Source organism: Chlorocebus sabaeus, chromosome 17, assembly GCF_047675955.1.
Source record: "Chlorocebus sabaeus isolate Y175 chromosome 17, mChlSab1.0.hap1, whole genome shotgun sequence".
In the NCBI taxonomy this organism is placed as follows: Eukaryota; Metazoa; Chordata; class Mammalia; order Primates; family Cercopithecidae; genus Chlorocebus; species Chlorocebus sabaeus.
Window position 1 is genome coordinate 46,503,022 of NC_132920.1, and position 20,425 is coordinate 46,523,446.

Below are 20,425 nucleotides of genomic sequence, written 5' to 3' on the forward strand. Positions count from 1 at the left end.
ATCTCGTTAGAATGAAAATTCTAGGGTGGGGCCTATGATTCTGCATTTCAAACCAACTCCCAGGTTATGCAGATGCTGCTGGTCCATGAACCACGTTCGATACCAAGGTCTTAGAAGACCTGGGTTTAAAGAGAGCCTCATGTAGACTGGGCACCGTGGCTCAAGCCTGTAATCCCAGCACTTTGGGAGGCCGAGGCAGGCGGATCACGAGGTCAGGAGATTGAGACCATCCTGGCTAACACAGTGAAACTCCGTCTCTACTAAAAATACAAAGAAAAATTAGCTGGTCTTGGTGGCGGGCATCTGCAGTCCCAGCTATTCAGGAGGCTGAGGCAGGAGAATGGCGTGACCCCAGGAGGCGGAGCTTGCAGTGAGCTGAGATCCTGCCACTGCACTCCAGCCTGGGTGACAGAGCAAGACTCCGCCTCAAAAAAAAAAAAAAGAGAGAGCTTGATGTAAATAAGAGAGGGAGACAAAAAAGCTTACTGAGAAACTGTTTTTGAAGAATACATCACTGTTTTAAGAAACTGAGGATAAAAGACAGCAGAGGCTGGACTTTATAAGGTACAAAAACAAGTGGATACGTTTTGCTTTTAAGTGGTCAATAAACCATCTGTTTCATACCAAATAGCCAAATGAACACAAATCTGTATTGGTTCTATCTAATGAGCTTTCATTTGCTATAGTGGGAAATAATCTAGAAAGGTGACTTACTTGTTGATAATGGAGAGAGGAGTGAACTCTTAAATACAGTTCTAATGTATGTTTTTTAAATGATCATGAATTTTGTACAATGGAGGCTGAATAGTGAAGGTATAATTACAGGCCTTCCCCCTATCCCCATGTATGTGTAAAACTTGAGTATTCAGAAAAACCATTCAACTAATCACAGCAATAGTGTTTTATGTCTAAACATCTGGATGCTCCTTAAATCACAAAGTGGTTTTAGGCTAGATCTTGTTTCAGACGAATTTCTGAACACCTCTGTGCTTCCAGAATTTCCATGTGGATTGCAGTCTTGACATGGAAAAGTGAAAATCAATTTGGATGCACAGCAGGCCCAGAGTATAAGAAGTGACATGGAGAACTCTATCCTGGGGGAAGGGTGAGAGAAAGGAGAGCTGCATGTAGTGAGACTGGAAATCAAAGGGGGAATGAATGAGCTGAAACCTCTGTGCACAAGAAGCCAAGCACCTTTGACTCCCAGGCCACGCTGGGTTTCCATAATGCCACAACTCCAGGGCAAAGGTAAAACATTCACCCCTCCAACTGCTTTTTGCTTTGTTTTTAGAAAGAAAAAAAGAACTAGTTTGACTATTGTTACTATCTAAAACAACGGATTGGACAAGCTATTTAAAAGTATGTTGATGTTGCCTTGGGCTCTTAACAAAGGGAATCTGAAAATATGTCTAGATTGCAATTAAACAAAATGGTGTATCTTCTTAATGAAAAGGATTTCATTTAAATTTTGTTAAATAAACACTTTTCATAGCATACTTTATTTAAGAACTAGGTGCCATTTTTTTTCATCGGGTGAAATGATACCTAGATTTATTGACATTTGGATTAGTTTGAATTTTTCTTGGCCTCTTACCTTGATGGTAGGAGAGGCTGTTTGCTATTACGAAGTCACTGCTCCTAAAGGTTTTATTTTAGAAATTAAAAAGATTTGAGATATTGTTGATACCTAAAGAGGAGTTTGCAGTTAATCCCATGGTCATTTTTCTTTAGCTGGATAAACTTCTGAGAATTTATATATTTTTATCCTAACTTTTCAAACATCTATCATCATGGTTTGGAGAATTTCAGCAGAGATAAAAAAGTTTTAAGAGTTAGAGAAAAACATCAATAAACAAGGAATTTGAAACTTAAATCTTTATTCAAGTCCTGGAATTTGAAATTCAAAGTTTCATTTCACAAACCGACTTTGATAAATTCTTATAAATTAGTTGTGTTGAGGAGGATTCTGAGGTCTAGAATAAAACAGGATCATGATTGAGAAGGACCCAACTTAGGGTAGTGACGATATACATGCTATAGATGTGTCACTCCACTTCTGGAACCTAAGCGACTAATGGCTTTATATTTAAGTAGGGGGGAAAAATTGCCTTTTTCTTTTTCCTACTCAAGGGGAGTGAATCCAAACAATTTGAATGTAGTTTAAGAGAAATGAATGAATCAGCTAGAATTTTCTTCAAATTGTAGATGCTGTAAGATTATAAGGTAATATGGGGTATTAGAGGTATAATATATGGATATAACATATCATATTGGTATATATAATATAAGGCATTATAAGGTAATCCACACATTCACCATAAGAAAATGTTAGTCAATGGGATGACAAACCAAACAAATCCTCAAGGGGTGGCAACCTTATATATTCACAAACTCATACAGGAAGTTGATAATTTCTTTTATTAGAGCATGCATTACACTACAAAACTGATGATATCATGGTTCTGTATTCCCATTTTATAGTTTTTCCTTCTTTAACTGTAACTTGGTTTCCAGAGGGAAAGTCCAAATAACCTAAGGAAAGTCAGGATGATGACACATGGACCCAGCTGATATTTTCTTAATGATCACAGAGAGAAGACAAGTTACTTTGCAGCAATTCCTTCATACGCATTTTCATTGTTAATGGAGAAATACATTTTTTGAAATGTATCCAGGCATCCCAGGCTAATGTGTACCCATGGAAAATCCAGTGAAACCTGCGTTAGCTCGTTCCTCTTATCAGGGGATGAAGCATTGATGATATGCAGATTTTGAACTACCATTTATTATACCTGGTACCTGTATTGTGAAGAAATTATTAAAATTAACTTTTTAAATTGGACTTCTTAACAGGAAGTTGGACTCCTACTCAGTGGCATGCACTAAGAATTATGCCTTTTGAAATAATAGAATAATTAAATCTTCAGAAAAAGAAATCCAGAAGCAAATGTGGGAATAAGTCAGAAACTCAAACTGCTATGCAAGTCATCACCTTTTCTGGTACAGAAATGAATAATTCATCATTTAATTTCAAAGAGTATTGAAGAACACTACATGTCTGATTGGGCTGTTTCATTTGGCTTTCTTGTCTTGTGTGTATCATGATTACATTTCCAGGTTTCTCATATGTGCATAGTATAATTTAGCTGAGCACCAAGCTGGGGGACAATGTATGATACTCGAGCCACCTGGTATCTTTGGGGACTTTGGAAAGAAACAACATTTCTAATCTTCAAATTTTCAGTTAAATAAATTTCACTTTAAAAACATACTTCTTTTTTTCTTACCAAAAAAGAGAAAAGCTAAACCAGGCTCACAACAAGAAACTAGGGTAGTAAATAACAGTAAGTAGGAAAGAGAAAATTCTGAAGACATGAATAGGAATTTAGCTGAAAAGATGAGCATGACTTATAATTTATTATTTATATCCCATTCTTAATTATGAAAGCATCTAGGAGCTCAGTTCTGAAACAAAAGAAAGGAAATGAATGACTTAGTGCAGCAGAAAAATTACTGTATTTAATTTTGGCATTTGTTTCTTATCATTGGGGATTACCTCTATCATTTAGTTTATAGAGGTATAACTATAAAGTATGATTGAAAGGCGATTATTTTTAAAAAGTAAAATCATGATTCTCACGCAAATAAAAAAAGCAAGGTTTTATTCAACTCATTAATTAATAAGGGAACCAGTAAGATGTTAAAGCCAGGTTAAAGGAGAATCCAAAGAGCATACATATATATAAGCCATTAGGAATACTGAAATAAATTTGGTTAATGCATGCAAAACTTGCTTCTTCCATAGTAGGGTAGGAATACAAATTGAATTTGCACCAGAAAAAAATTCACTGAGTCTTAAATAGCTCAAAGACGATGAAAAATCTAGAGACCATGTAGAAAGAGATGAACTGAAAGGGTATGTTCCACAACCGCCAGTGTTCACTGAAGAAACCCAGTCATCCTTTTGGCTCATTTCAAATTGCTTCCCAATTTTTCCCTACAATATATAGAGTTGTCCCATAAATCTCTTTTCTTTATGTTGGCTAACCTTTAGAGAGAACTAAATAAAGGGGTGGGGTACAAAGGTATGACACGGGAAAGCAGATCACACTTTCAATTTACATTCAAAATGTAAATTTCCTCCTTGATTTTATTGTGATATTAGATAAAAACCCACACTTGGCTTGGCCCTTTCAATATCACTTCCAAAAGTACACTGATCAGAAAAGGGAAAAGGCTTGGAAAGGCAAACTGATTATTAAAATTATTAGGCAGGGTTATCAGTAAGTTGCATAATCTGACATATCTCCAGGTTCTCCAATACTCCCTAGCCTGTGGGTAACTGAGTAACCCAAACTCCACAGACTCTTGTTTCCATGTGCTTATGTGGAGACTGACTGCCTGCTTAGCCTCTCACAGCTTGACCTGAGACCCTAGGGGTTGTCTCACAAACTTGTCGTTTAGTCTTTGCAACATCATGCATGCTATGTGCTATCTCTTTTCCTCTGGTCCACCTGGAGGATGCTGACTGTTGGTGCCCACCCTGAAAGTTATGGTACCCAGGCCAAGGGTGCTATCACCAACTGTTCCCCAAACTGCTAACCTTCAGGGGAAAGGAAGGCTCCACATTTCCTGGAGTCCTTGGTATGGCAAGGTTCCTGGAAGAAATGCCCTCATCTCCTAACATTCTCCCTCTCGCTCACTTTGCACCAGCCACACTGGCTTCTTCGCTGTTCTTTGAACCAGCCAGGTACTCACCAGGCTGTTCCCTCTACCTGGAATGCTCTTTCTCCAAGTACCAACATAAATGGCTCCCTTTATCTCAAGTCTTTACTCAACTATCACCTTCATGAAGCCTTCCCTGGCTACCCTTCCTAAAACTGCAACCCTAATAGCACTTTGACACTTCCTATCCCGCTGCCCAGCTTATTTTTCCCCTTTGTACTGATCACAAGCTTACATAGTACATATTTATCTTATTTCTGGCTTTACTTCCTCCATGACACTTGCAATCTACGTGAAGGCAGGAGATTTTTTGTTTTGTTCACTGCTGCATTCCCTGAACAGCGTTGAGAATCAGTGTATGTGTGAGAGACAGAGAGAGTGATGGAGCACTCTCTCACAAAAATAGCTTCTTCGGTGTCTGTAGCTTCCAAAAAATGGTGAGCTGAGTCACTGGCTCTTGTCTGGTGGGCCATTGCCACAGAAGGCAGACCACCCTCTCCATCTTCTCGCAGGGGGCACCTTCTGCCAACTCACCAGACCAATCTTTATGATCTGTCTAAATACAGATAAGAATCTTGAGCATTTCTTTAATTGTTACTACAAGGCAAGGGTCCCCAACTGCCTGGTCAAAACCTGTTACTGGTCTGTGGTCTGTTAGGAACTGGGACGCAGAGCAGGAGGTGAGGGCCAGAAAGCCAGTGAAGATTCATCTGTATTTACAGCACCTCCCCATCGCTGGCGTTACCGCCTGAGCTCCAACTCCTGTCAGATCAGTGGTGGCATTAGATTCTCACAGGAACACAAACCCGACTGTGAACTGCACATGCGAGGAATACAGGTTGCACACTCCTCATGAGAATCTAATGTCTGATTATCTGCCACTGTCTCCAATCACCCCCAGATGGGACCGTCTAGTTGCAGGAAAACAAGCTCAGGACTCCCACTGATTCTATATTACGGTGAGTTGTATAATTATTTCATTATATATTATAATGTAATAATAATAATATAAATAAAAGTACACAATAAATGTAATGCACTTGAACTACACCAAAATCATCCCCCGACCTCATCTGTAGAAAAATTGCCTTCTGGTTTGGCATGGTGGCTCACACCTGTAATCCCAGCACTTTGGGAGGTCAAGGCGGGTGGATCACCTGAGGTCAGGAGTTTGAGACCAGCATGGCCAACATGGTGAAACCTTGTCTTTACTAAAAATATAAAAATTAGCTGGGTGTGGTGGTGGGCACCTGTAATCCTGGCTACTCGGGAGGCTGAGGTGAGAGAATCGCTTGAACCTGGGAGGTGGAGGTTGCAGTGACCTGAGATCATGCCATTGCACTCCAGTCTGGGCAACAAAAGTGAAACTCCATCTCAAAAAAAAAAAAAAAGAAAAAGAAAAAAAAAGAAAAATTGTCTTCCAGAAAACCAGTCCCTGGTACCAAAAAGGTTGGGGACGGCTGCTATAAGGTATATGACAAAATACTGCTAACCCTCAGTAGGAAATTGTCATTTTCTTCTAATGATCTATTTCCTTATCTAAGCATTTAAGATCTCATTTTATAGTCTCAAATTTTATACTTAAAGCTCCATATATTTCATAAATCCTAATTTCCCCTCCTTTATTGTAAATCATCTGATATCTTGCTCTTAGCTAGTTATTTGATGAGCAGTTAGTTGACTATAGTTTAGGAATTCCATAGGACAGGCTATATATAACACATCTTAAATAATAACAGCTAACATGATTGGTGACTTTCTCTGTGTTGGGCATTATGCTAGCTAGGTGCTCTACTTGCATTATTCAACTTAATCTTCAGAACAACTGACCCAGGTAGGTACTATTACTGTCCCCAGTTTATGGATGAGGAAATCAGGTGCAGGGAGGCTTAAGTAAATTGCTCAAGATTATACAGCTAGAATGTGTCAGGCCAGGATTTGAACTCAAGTTGCTTGATTCAAGGTCTGGGATTGTAACTACTATTTCCTAGGGCCAAAGCAATCACCCAGAATCAATACAGTGTGGTTCCTTCTCAATTTGTACCTTTGGTTACTGTCCCAAGAAGCCCACTTTCCTTTTGCTTTCTTCCTCTTTCATTCCCAACTCAAAATAATCCCACTTTCACATACTCTGAACTTTGTGAAGTGCAAGACCTTTTCAAATGTCTCCCCAGGCAAAAATTCTAAACGCAGGCTGCCTGAAGTATCCAGGTATCTTCCTGACACTCTGAGGAGAGGCCATTTCTCTGAGGCCTCTCCAGGCAAAAATTCCGAAGATCACTGGTCATACTCTAACTCTCATTTTCCCATTTAATTCCTTATTTCCAGTGACAAGGATTATCTCCTTGTCCAAACTCTACTCAGCCTTCCCAAAACTCTTCAACTAGGCCTTGACTTTTGGACTTCCATGTTCTTCTCTGCATTGACCTGTTTTAGCAAGAATTCTGCTAAGTTGGTTTTTGAATGTGCCATCCTTTATATCTGATCACCTTTGATATCTAATCTGGCTTCTCATCCCCTATCACACCACCTCCCAATCCAGGGATGTCTGATCACCTGACCTGCCTTCAGCAGGAATCCTGGTAGGCCAGTTTAGCTAGAATTTCCTCATATCTCTGATGTTCCATCAATGACCCCGACCCTTCTCCTTGGGTAGAAATTCCCACTTGCCCATGGTATATTCAAAGTTGAGCCTGATCTCTCCACCCTACTGCAAGACACCACTACAGTATCCTTGTACCTACCAGGATAGTAGCCCCTTGGATAAAGTCATTCTTACTGTCTTTTGTAAGCATCATAAAGATATTTTTCCTTAACACCAGCCCAACTCCCCACCTACTTGAAGGCTTTCTCTTTTTTATTTTCAGTTATCTGGGATGAACAGATAGATGGATGGATAGAGAGAGAGAGAGAGAGAGAGAGAGAGAGAGAGAGAGAGAGAGAGAGAGATCTCCTGGCTAGTTATCTGGGATATATATATATCTCAGATATATATATATATATATATATATATATATATATATATATCCCAGATATGTGTGTGTGTGTGTGTGTGTGTATATATATCCCAGATATGTGTGTGTGTGTGTGTGTGTGTATATATATATCTCCCAGGTGTGTGTGTGTGTGTGTGTATATATATATCTCCCAGATATGTGTGTGTGTGTATGTGTGTGTGTGTGTATATATATATATCTCCCAGATATATCCTGGTTGATGGTCCGACAATCATAAAATTACATACAAATTTAAATGGAACATGCAAGGGGGCTTCTGTTTATAACACAAGGGGGCGACCCAGTTGGAGAGAAACTATCATCTTAACATGTAAATTAATACTGGCTTAAGGGAGGCTTAAGAAGTGGAAAAGTCTTCACTGAATGTACTGTCAAGGGTGCATTCTATTTGGTTCTTTTTCTTCAGAAACCATTGATAATTCTAGACTTGTCATAATATACCATCAGGTAGAATTACTGTTTGTTTTTGTTTTTCAAAGGAGGAGGTTCAAAAGAACACCTGCTCTTCCCAACAAATATCCTAAATATCCAGTGACGGCCTGAAGATTATAAAAGATGTTGGCCTATTTAGAAAGCTCTTGAAAGCCCCAGTATTAAAATTATGCCCCTGTGGAACTTCAAAGGCTTGGCTGATTAAGACAAATTTGAAATGTCAGTTCAAGATCAAGTTAGATCATTTAATTATGCTGACCCATTATTTTCAGTCAAGATGGAGAGTCATTCTTTTATTTTCTTTTTCAGACTGCTGTCTTATCAAGGGTAACGGATGATCTATTTTACACATCATCTTTTAAACTAAGTATGGGGATTTTTCTTTCTGATTTACTTTTTCTTTGAAACACATATAACCTCAGATTACAAGATCAGGAAAATAAATTATACATATGCTGATGTTTTACTTTTCTACTTTTCTTTAAACACTATGTTTAATTTCCCATTTTTGTTTACATAGACTGCAATTAATTATAGCATTTTGAAATACACATGAGGGAAATTATAATTTTAAAAAATTGTACCGTGGCTTGCATTCTCCTAAATTCCTCTTCAAATTCAATTGGTTCCAACAACCTTGTCTGTACTCTCTGCTCTAAATTATACCTAATGGCCAGCTATATCATTTAGAAGCTGTTTATCTTCCAGTCTAGAGCCAAAGTTGGCAGGCATTTTCTGTGAAGGGCCAGATAGTAACTATTTTGGGCTTTGTGGAGCATATTGTCTCTATGGCAACTACCCAACTTTGCCTTTATAGGGTGAAGGCAGACATAAACAACATGTACATGAATTGGTGATTGCATGTTTCCAATCAAGCTTTATGTATAAAAACAGGCAGCCGGCCAGAGTTTACTTCTTAGACATACTTTTCTGCACAGTGCCTGTTGTGTTTCAGTTTTAAAGTGTTCGAATGATGATAGCTCCATGTGCTTTACTGTTGCACCCTACCACCTTTCTGGTATCATATGCCTGGGCAACTTGACTCTGAATGCCGAGCTTTCAAGCTCCATAAGATAGCTCTGCTCGGACAAAAAATACACACCCCCTTTCCCCACCAGCATTAAGCATACAGTCATGCATTGCTTAACGACAAGGTATGTCCTGAGAAATAGGCAATTTGGTTATTGTGTGAGCATCATAGAGTGTACTTATACAAACCTAGATGGTATAGCCTACTACATATCTAAGCTATATGGTACAGCCTGTTGCTCCTAAGCTACAAACCTGTGTAGCAGGTTACTCTACTGAATACTGTAGGCAATTGTAACACAATAATATACATTTTTATATGTAAACACATCTACACATAGAAAAGGTACACTAAAAATACAGCATAAAAAATAAAAAATGGTGCACCTATAGAGGACACAGGAATGGAGCTTGTAGGGCTGGGAGTTGCCCCGTATGAGTCAGGGAGTGAGTGGTGAGTGAATGTGAAGGCCTAGGACACTCATTTTATAAAGTAGACTTTATAAATACTGTACATGTAGGCTATACTAAATGTATTTTAAAATATTTTTGCTTCAGTAACAAATTAACCTTCACTCACTGTAACTTTTTAATGTTAGAAATTTTAAATTTTTTTAATAGTTTTTAACTCTTCTGTAATAATTCTTAGCTTAGAATACACATTATACAACTGTACAGAAGTATTTTCTTTATATCCTTATTCTATGAGCTTTATGTTTTAAAACTTTTTTTTTTTTTTTACTATTTAAATTTTTAGTTAAAAACTAAGACACAAATACACATTGGCCTAGGTCTCACAGTGTCAGAATCATCGATATCACTGTCTCTACCTCCATATCTTGTCCCACTGGAAAGTCTTCAGGCGCAGTAAGAGACATGGCACTGTCATCTCCTATGATTGACAATGCCTTCTGGAATACCTCCTGAAGGACCTGCCTGAGGCTGTTTTACAGTTAACTTTTTTTTAAAATAAGTAATAAGAGTGCACTCTAAAACAATGATAAAGTGTACTCTAGTAAACTGGTAACAGTCATTTATTAGCATTATCAAGTATTATGTACTGTACATAATTGTATGTGCTAGGCTTTTATATGACTGATAGTGTAATACGTTTGTTTATACTAGCATCATCACAAACATGAGTAATACCTTGCATTACAATGTTAGGATGGCTATGACGTCACTAGGTAACAGAAATTTCTCAGTTTCATTTTAATCTTACGGGACCACCATCATACACGTGGTCTATCAATGACTAAAATGTCATTATGGAGCACATGACTGTACTAGTTTGCAACATTTGCAATTGCAATTTCACATATATATTTAAGGCTTAGAGAAGACATGGTCTAATGGTAGCAATGAATCAGAAAAGTGATTAAATCGCTAAAATGAAACCCAGCTCTTAGACATAGTTTTAAATCATTCATGTTTTACAGATTAAAATTGGAAAGCAAAACTATGAATCTTTTATTTCCTAATGACAAGAGCAGCTAATCACTTTTCCAAAGGCCTTTCCTTTCGTGTCTTCCAGTCTGCCATCTTTCCAAACCAAAAAGGACCATACACTGGGAACCCTTAGAGGGTAGGGTGTTCTACAGCCTTATAGCAATCAATCAGGAGGGCTTGGAGGACACTGCTTTGGCTCTGCTTGGCCCTCCCATAGGAGAATACTCTAACTGCACAGGGGGTAGGTTATCTCGAGTCTGTGGTTAACAGCTGTTAACTGACCATCTGGGGCTTGGTTTCTACCTGGCTGCTCAGAAGTTTGGAGAACTCCTCTCTGGTGAGTTCTAGTCTGAATTCCCTGCCCAGTTAGGTCTTCGTTCTTCCACATTCAAATCACTCTCATTCTGGACTTGGTCCTGAATACGTATCTAAGTCATCTGTACCCCTTGACTAATCCCCTGCCAGGCCTCCTTAGCACCCACATGCATCATTCAGACTCCTACCCTTGTTCATTTCTTCAGTTTTGCCTGATCCCCTGTTCTGGTTATTCTCCGCTTGCATCCTATATTCATTCTCTACCCTTCTGTGTCCCAGGAAGTTGCCCTTATGGAATGCACCTCCCTCCCTGACCCCAGCTCCCTTGTATTCTGACTTCCAGTTAAATTCAGCAAATGGGAGGCACTAGCCAAAGATCAGCAGACAGGGAAGGAAAGAGCTGGAGGTAGTTTTGCATTTCTGTGTGACTTCTGCTTCCTCCTGGTAGACACCCAAGCTCTTACTAGGCCTAGTAACACTATTTATTCTCCTTCCTCCTTAGGCCCTACAGGCAGTTACACCTTTCCCCAGTTGCCAGTCTCTGGATGCAACGACACTCTATTCTGGTTTGTTGTCTTAACCCTGCCTGCATTTCAGTGTGTGATCTCTTTGTTAAAACCTCTTTGTTTAGACCTGAGTGGTTTCGTTCCCTGCTGGAATCCTGACTAATAGATGTCCTGACCTTTCACCTTTGCAGTATCCTCAGACCCACCGCATAGTGTACACTCCTCACTGGATGTCCTTCCCCGGGGCACCACTAGAAATCACCTTCAGCATCACATTCCCGTCCTGTGCAGGCTTCCTTCTTCTTCAATCTATACTCACTATTTAGTGAGCTAGCCTCTGGGGATTTAACTCAGAGCTTTTAACCTGAGATATGTGGATCTATAAATTATGTGGGTAGATTTGGGGAGTAGAAAGGGACAGTGCATACACTGACATTGTATAGTATGTATGTACATTTTTCGAGGGAGAGGGCCCACAGCTTTCACCACCTTCTCAAAGGACCTATGACTTAAAGGCTAGGGATTAATTATAACTAAAGACATAAAGGAACATGTGTAAGTTGAGACCAGACTTTCCCCCCAAATTTACCAATCAGATGTCATTTTACCTCCTCAATGGTGAGCACAGGGGTAGAGAGAGGCAGAATTCCCACTAACAAATGATATCATTATTTTTTTTATCTTTCTTGTACTAAATTACAGATTTTAAGTCACATCCCTTAATACCTTTCATGTGACACTTGGGAAGCATGAGCACAGGGCTGCTGGCCATGCCTGTGCCTCTGGGTCAGGCTTCCGCCATCACATCTCATGGTATCTCTAGGCCAGCTTTTACCACCCAACTTGTAGAGGAATAAGAAAGTGGAGTGAAAAACCCCATTACATTTATAAACAGAATTGATTCATGCTAAGTGAGGATGTCAGGATAGTTTTGGCTTCAAATATCAGAAAACTCAACTAAAACTGGTTTGAACATGTAGCCTGTTTTGTTTACACGACTTGAAGGTTAGATGCCCATAGTCAGCCAGTCACTGACAAGAGAGAGGATTACTATTACACTAATCAGGCCTAGGTGGAGATCAGGATGGAGTCAGCTTTCATGAGTCAATGAATTGAACATGGGAAAGTGGATACACCTGCAAAAATGGGGCTTTCTTAGGAAGAAAGAGGATCGAAGGGTGGGCAACCAATAATGCCCAATACGGTTGCCATGTTTAAAGTTGTTCCTGTTTTTATAACCACAGTTCTTATACAAATAACCTTTTAGTCTGACATGGAGATCTCATATTGATCATTCAAATTTCATAAAGGGGGAACAGAGCACAGATGTCCAATAAACATGTTTATAAACATGTGTTGAACAGAAACCAAATGGGCTGAACCATCATATGCATGGCCCAGAACCAGGGTTGGACAGAGACCCCTTTCAACTCTAATTCAAAATTAACTTAAAGGAACTACATGGAATATAACCAAAGGAAGAATTATCTTCCAGATGGCATGCCCATAGTGTTTCTTATTAACCATGGGAAAGATAAAAGGCTGACGACTAGTACATGACAGCAACAATCATATTTCCCAGCACTGTCACAACAGCAGAAGCAACTATTTTTTATTGAGCACTTCATTTGTACTAGGCTCTGTGCTACACATTGAAATGCATTCTATTATTTCATTTAAGCATTGCAATAATTCTATGAGCTAGGTATTATTTCTCCAATTACAGACAAGAAAATTAAAGCTTAGAGGTAGAAGTATGTTGCCCAAGATTACCTGTCACACAAGCATGTCACTTGGCAGCTTGTGCTTTATTTTTTTTGAGACGGAGTCTTATTCTGTCACCCAGGCTGGAGTGCAGTGGTGTGATCTCAGCTCACTGCAAGCTCCGCCTCCTGGGTTCATGCCATTCTCTTGCCCCAGCCTCCTGAGTAGCTGGGACTATAGGTGCCCGCCACCATGTCCGGCTCATTTTTTTTGTATTTTTAGTAGAGACGGGGTTTCACCATGTTAGCAAGGATGGTCTCAATCTCCTGACCTCGTTATCTGCCCGCCTCAGCCTCCCAAAGGGCAGGGATTACAGGCGTGAACCACCGCACCCGGCCAGCTTAACCATGGGCTGTCACAGTCTCCAAAGTTAGAGTTGTGGACATAAACCAAGATCAGCTCAGGGACTCCTCTTCTCCAATTGTTCCTCTACTGCAAACTCAGAAATTCTAAAGGATTCCTTTTCCTAGGCAGTATCTCTAGGTGACACACATTATATAAATTGCTAAGTGCTTAGAATTAGTTGAGATACAACAGTCCAGACTGTACCCTTGTCAATTATTTTTAGACATTCACATCTGAAAAATGATGCAAAGGATTTGGTCTAGTCACACCTATAGGAGGAGTCCTGGAGCAAAACCTGTCCTAGACTTTCCCTGGTCATTTGCCAGCCAAGAAAACAACTTCCCATTTAACTATCAGAAGTCTGGGTTGTAAAATAAGGAAAATAACATTCTCACCAAGAACATGTTACAGGAAAACAAAAACTAAATGGTATTTCAGATCTGTAAGGAGCATCAGACATCATGAAGTCAAAGGAAAATGAGTCTCAGAAAAAGGAAATTCCTTGTCTCAAATGACATTACTAGTGAATACAGGCGCTGGGACCAGTATCTTATTGTTAGACCAGTATTTCCTCTGTACGTTACCAGAGTCACCAACACATCCCAGCAGCAAGCTACAGTGAAGGAGTCAGACTATTTAGTGTTTTTTCATGAAGATTGCTTTCTTTGGGTTTCTAAGAAATTACTGTTAATTAATTTTTGTTGTTTTATTATAAGTTCAGTTGTTGGCAGGTCAACTAAAGCTACAGGGTCAAGAAACATACATCTGAGAATCTCCTTCTTTTATTAGATTAGTATTTTGTTTTTATTTATTTTTATTTTTTGAGACAGAGCCTCACTCTGTTGCCTAGGCTGGAGCACAGTGGCGCAATCTTGGCTCACTGTAACCTCTGCCTCCCAGGTTCCAGTGATTCTCATGCCTCAGCCTCCCGAGTAGCTAGGATTACAGGCACGCACTACCACACCCAGCTAACTTTTTCGTATTTTTAGGGTTTCACTATGTTGGTCAGGCTGGTCTGAAACTCCTGGGTACAAGTGATCCGCCCACCTAGGCCTCCTAAAGTGTTGGGATTACAGGAGTGAGTCACCATGCCCAGCCTATTTTTCATAATGTAAAAATTAACAAGTCCTTAAGCAGGGGAAAACATATCACTACTTTGTTCCCATATTTTTTCCTTATCTTTAAATAAATAATCAGTGAAGATGGTGATGTGTTACTTATCTGCTAAGATACAAACAAGGGAGACAGGTATCTAGGGACAGTAGGAAACATAACAGAGTCTTCAGGAAGAACTTTTTGACTGAGACTTTTGATATATGAGAAGATGAATCAGTCTCTGTCTCTGTCTCTCTCTTTCTCCTCCACCCCGACTCCTATCTCCCACTCCCTTCCCCTTAGAACCAACCTCAGGGCAGTCTTGGATGCTTCAGGGGAAGTCTTGACAGGAATAATCTATCCCATAACGGCCAACCGATGTTATCACAACATCCCTCAGACTCTACTTCTACCGTGTCAACCCAGCACTTCGAGGCCGCCTGAATTATAGAACTTAATGAATATTGCAATTATTTAATTGTTTGTTTCCCCTTGAAGGCTTCACGGTCCCACTCCATGAGGGTAGGGACAATGTCTTATTCATCTTGATTTCTCCATGATATACCACAATGCTTAGTCCATAGAACACATTTACTAAATTATTGGTTATGTGAACACTTCAAAATCTTCTGCAGTTCACCCAGTACCTATTACATCAAAACTCCTTTTATTTTTCACATGCAATACCTCCTACCAGAATACTTTCTCCTGACTTTTCATGCTAAACAAATCCTTCAATCTTCCTAGAATCCATCTCAGGCCTCCCTAATTGCTCCTTTCTCTGAATTTCTATGATGCACAATCACCTTTTATTTTATACTATTATTTTAACATTACATACATGTTGCTCTAGCTCTCAAATAGAAAATCATTTTTTTTATATTTCTTTTGAATTCTCTTCCACAGAACGTAATATAATTATTGCTATTGTGATGCTTGATGCTTGATATTTTTTGTACAAATAGGTGGTTAAAATATGAGGCTAATAGATGGCAACCCTTAACCATTTGTAACCCTATGGATCTAAAGTTTGATAAAAGGTGATTTCTAGATTCCATGGGTGTAATACTGTAAAGAGGCCTAAAGTTTGACAATGAAAATAAACAAAACCAATCTGAAAATTTCAGCCTATTTTAAACATAAATTCATCAAGCCTGCCTCTGTTTGCTGTACACAGTCCAGCATTTTTCCTTATCAAACCATATTTGTAAGCATACAATTTGGAAGCCATAGAAATGCAATGTATGTTTTTCAGAAAGCTCAGTTACAGAAAGATAAAAGAAAACATCTTTGCTGGCAACAGAAAAAAAAAATCCACTTCTGTTAATTCACAGTTATGTATGTATGTATGTATTTATTTATTTATTTATTTATGTGTTTATGTATTTATTGTTTTTGAGATGGTATCTTGCTCTGTCGCCCAAGCTGGAGTGCAGTGGCATGATCTCGGCTCACTGCAACCTCCGCCTCCCGGGTTCAAGCAATTCTCCTACCTCAGTCTTCCCAGTAGCTGGCATTACAGCCAGCAGCCCAGTAGCCACCACCACGCCTGGCTAATTTCTGTATTTTTAGTAGAGATGAGGTTTCACCATGTTGGTCAGGCTGATCTTGAACTCCTCGCCTCAAGTGATCTGCCTGCCTTGGCCTCCCAAAGTGCTGAGATTACAGGTGTGAACCACCATGCCTGGGCAACTCACAGTGTGCAGTTCAATTCATGAGGTTCCATAAAGATTCCCAAATGGTTACTTGCAAAATAAAGTTAGTTGAGAAACATTCTCCCCACATTTATCACTTACACTTAGCCTCCTCTTCAAATCTTACCCTCTGGTAGCCTTTAGAGTTCTCCTCCCAGACAGAGATATGATCATGGTATTCCCCTTGATCACATCTTTCCCTTGTTCAGAATTCTTCAATGGCAACGCTTACTTTAAACTAAAGTCCAAAAGATCAACAAGCTTTTCAAAACGTTCTTGAATGTGGCCCTCGTTTATCTTTCTGACTTTTTTCTCTGCCCCATACACTAACTGCATCAGCTAATTTGCTGTTCCAGGAAAGCAATCCTCCATATTTATGCTTCTATGTCAGGGATCACACATTTTTTTGCCATAAAGAGCCAGGGAGTAAATATTTTAGGCTTTGTAGGCCATACTGTCTCTGTCAAACAATTCAACTTTGTCACGGTAGTGCAGAAGCAACCATGGACAATATATAAAAGAATGAGTGTGGCTCTGTTCCAATAACACTTTATTTATAGAAACAGAAATCTGAATTTCATATAATTTTCGTATGTTATGAAATGTCCTTCTACTTCTGATTTTTTCCCAATTGCTTAAAGATATAAAAACCAATCTTAGCTCCTAGACCATACACAATGGGCCATAGTTCGCCAATCTCTGTTCTATGACACTACATGTTTCCTCTGATATCTTCCTTTTCAATGCATCTCTGAGTTCCTTTCCATTCTTCAATGTCCAACTCAAACACCATGCTCCCTGGAATAGGTATCAATTCCTCTCAGAGGTGATTCCCTGCTCCTTCCTTTCTTGTTGGTTATATCCCCAACAAGGTATACAACACAGTGAGCTCTGGTTATTATTATTTATGAGCTCACCAGATCATGATTTGCTGTGATCCTGAGTCTAACTCAACTCCACAAGAACATCACAGCCCTCCCCCACCTCTGCTATGTAATGCCTGGCACACAATCCTCAGTAAGTATTTATTTAATAATGAAAGTCTATCCCTTGCCTCCTTGAAAAACATAGAGTATTGATATAAAACCATAAAAGTTGGGGTGAGCTGACCACAACAACTGATGCCATCATTAAGAGTGGACTCTGTGGCTCACACCTGTAATCCCAACACTTTGGGAGGCCAAGGCAGGTGGATCACGATGTTAGGAGCTTGAGGCCAGCCTGGCCAATATGGTAAAACCCCATCTCTACTAAAAATACAAAAATTAGCCAGGCGTGGTGGTGTGCACCTATAGTCCCAGCTACTCGGGAGGCTGAGGCAGAAGAATCACTTGAACCCGGGCGGTGGAGGTTGCAGTGAGCCGAGATCACGCCACTGCCACCGCACTCCAGCCTGGGTGACGGGACAGAGTGAGACTCCATCTCAACAACAACAACAAACAAACAACAAAAAAAGAGTGGGCTCTGGGCCTCCTCTCAGAGCAAAAAGAGAAAGAAGACAATGACCAGGTCTTATTTATCAGAAAGGAGGAAGTGGGCTACATCTGCAACAGAGGCAAAGTTTTGTTTCAGTTTTCGCTTTCTCCCTCCCCCGCATTAAGTTTTAAAAGCAGTTGCTCATGTGGAAATGTAGATAGGGCATTTGGTGACAGATTAAACACTGCCCTCCATGGCTGTTTATACTGGTCAAAAAAGAGATGTAACTTTTATATGGCTGTATCTCAGAATAAACTGGAAAATGTCAAAAGCAATTTCATGAGGAAAAAAAGGCACTTAAATGTTGCCTTCTGGAGCCCTAACTTGAAACAAAAACGGAGTTTAGGATATACCCACGGTTGTGGCTGCGGGGTGGAATGGGCATTCTCTCCTGAAAGTGGGTGGGGACAAAACACAGTCTCCCCGAGCTGGGTGCTCAGGGTAACCTACTCCTAAAGTCGCTGGTATGCCCAAGGGGAAGTCTGGATGGGCTTCAAGCCCTGGTTCAAGAATGTAATCCAGACCTTAGAGACCTCCTCCAAAGAGCCTAGCGGAAACTACTTTAACTTGGAAAACGGGTGTGGGCAGTGCCACATCCTGGCACATTCCCTATGGCAGCAGGGAAACTTCCATAGCACTTTCTTACATGACTAAACAGGAGTCACATAATTCCCAGTGGAACTACCAGGGTGAGTCGGCTGTGAAAAGTAGCCCCAAGTAAAAAACTAAAGAGACTTGGTGTACAGTGTTATTTATCATTACCCAATCGAAGAAGACCCTTGAAGCCAAGGGTGCAACTATCTTTTTCTGGCAGACACTAGCTAATGGAAGAGATTGCCTCTTGAGATCACTCCCAATTTGCACTATCAACACTATTTAGGTGGCATAAATGAGAACCTTATTTCCTGCTTGTTATGAAGTATTTGCATCTACTTTATTTAAAATTGTATCAATCTTCTCTGGTACAGGTTATAAAGATGGAGGCTAAATTTTGACAAGTTCAGGAGGTCAGGGAGGAAAGAAAGGGAGGGGTACTAGTTCAGAGCATGAAATTTGGAGTCAGAAAGACCTGAGTTCAAACCCACATGTAAACACTTGTTAATTCTATCACCTTGGGTTATGATACCCACTCCATACCACAATTTTCTACATAATAGAGATAATGACAGTGACCTCATAAACTTGTTGTAGGATTAAAAGGTCACCACAAATATAATGCACGACCACCCAAAAATGTCAGCTGCTTCTATAATTACCTGTATCCACAGCCCTGTCATAACAGTTGCACATAGTAGGCACTAACTACATATTTGCTGATTGGCTGGCTAATTTCTTGCAATTAAGTTGATGGTCATTCATTTGCTAATCATGGTGCCAGTTCAGGGAGGCTGAGACTTGCCTCACAGACGCCATGGGTCTCATGATTTGTTGGTAAATAGTCAAGGCTTGTCATTTATAAATGGCTTCTTAAGAGTGGGTAAATACGAGAAAGGAAATAGAACGTGATGAAAGACAGCTTAGAAAACATTACTCAGTTTGAGTAATTTGACTAAAATGTTACTCAACTTGAACTAGAGACTGCTTAGCAAAGCTAATGAATACCTGGTCCAATGTCTAAATCACTCAAAAGATGGTAGATGCTACTAGTCTCATCATTCTACTGTGTGAGCTTGAAATCTGGTCTTCTGGTACAGTGATCCTGTCCAGAAAGAAATTCAAGATTTACCAGAGTATTAATGGGCTGGGATTTATGTAAATGCCATGCATCTTGGGAAGTATGAAGGTGATGATGGTCCAACAAATCCTGTATTCTTGGAATATTTATTTACAATATGTGAGACATTAAAAAGAGCTGCCATATTCAGTTGTGCAGGTTGTACACTGCACAAGCCTCAGGGGAGTTAGTCACATAGAGCAGGCTGCTCCTAGGGTTACAGAGTATGCAAACTGATGCTGCTGCTGCAGCCCTGTTAAACAGATACTCTAGAATATCTGTGACCTTCTTGCTTCTCATTAAAGACACTAAACCCAGAACAGAAGTTTCTTTAGAACAATGTTGGCATAAAGTTTGAGGAGATATTTGGCAAACTAATTGGCTTGTGATGTTGATGTACTAGAGAGTTATTCTTTTTGGAAAACTGAATAGATTATACTTTTGGTCAATCTAGAGGGTTCTGAACCTAATACGCACATTGAATCAAACCATTTGAATAGGAAAAGTGGTCTATTGTGCAAAATAGGACTCCCAGAGTACTGTAGCCAAATGAGGACACAAGAAGCTTTTTAAGTTTGATATGATTCATCAATCAAATTAGTTCTGGCCCTAGTTGAGGAGTGTCTATGGATCTATAAAATAGGAGGCAGGTGAGTAAGAATTATAACACTGTGAAAATTAGGTCTCCTAGAGGGTGAAGGTAGTTTGCCAATTATGTGGGTACATCAAACCTGCTGGGCCCTGCAACGTAAGAAACAAAGAGCCTCTTTGCCACTGGGGAGAAAAGGCTACTTCCGGGCAAGTCACTCTGTGGACATGAGATGCCAATCTCTGAAAATGATTAACTGCTCTGGGTCTCTCCTC

At 39.8% G+C, this 20,425-nt stretch overlaps 1 protein-coding gene across 3 annotated transcripts in view; it reads right to left on the bottom strand.

Annotated features, from left to right (window-relative positions):
• Positions 1–20,425, bottom strand: part of RCAN2 (regulator of calcineurin 2) — a 259,336-nt gene that overhangs the window by 128,877 nt on the left and 110,034 nt on the right. The gene's annotated exons all lie outside the window — the stretch shown is intronic.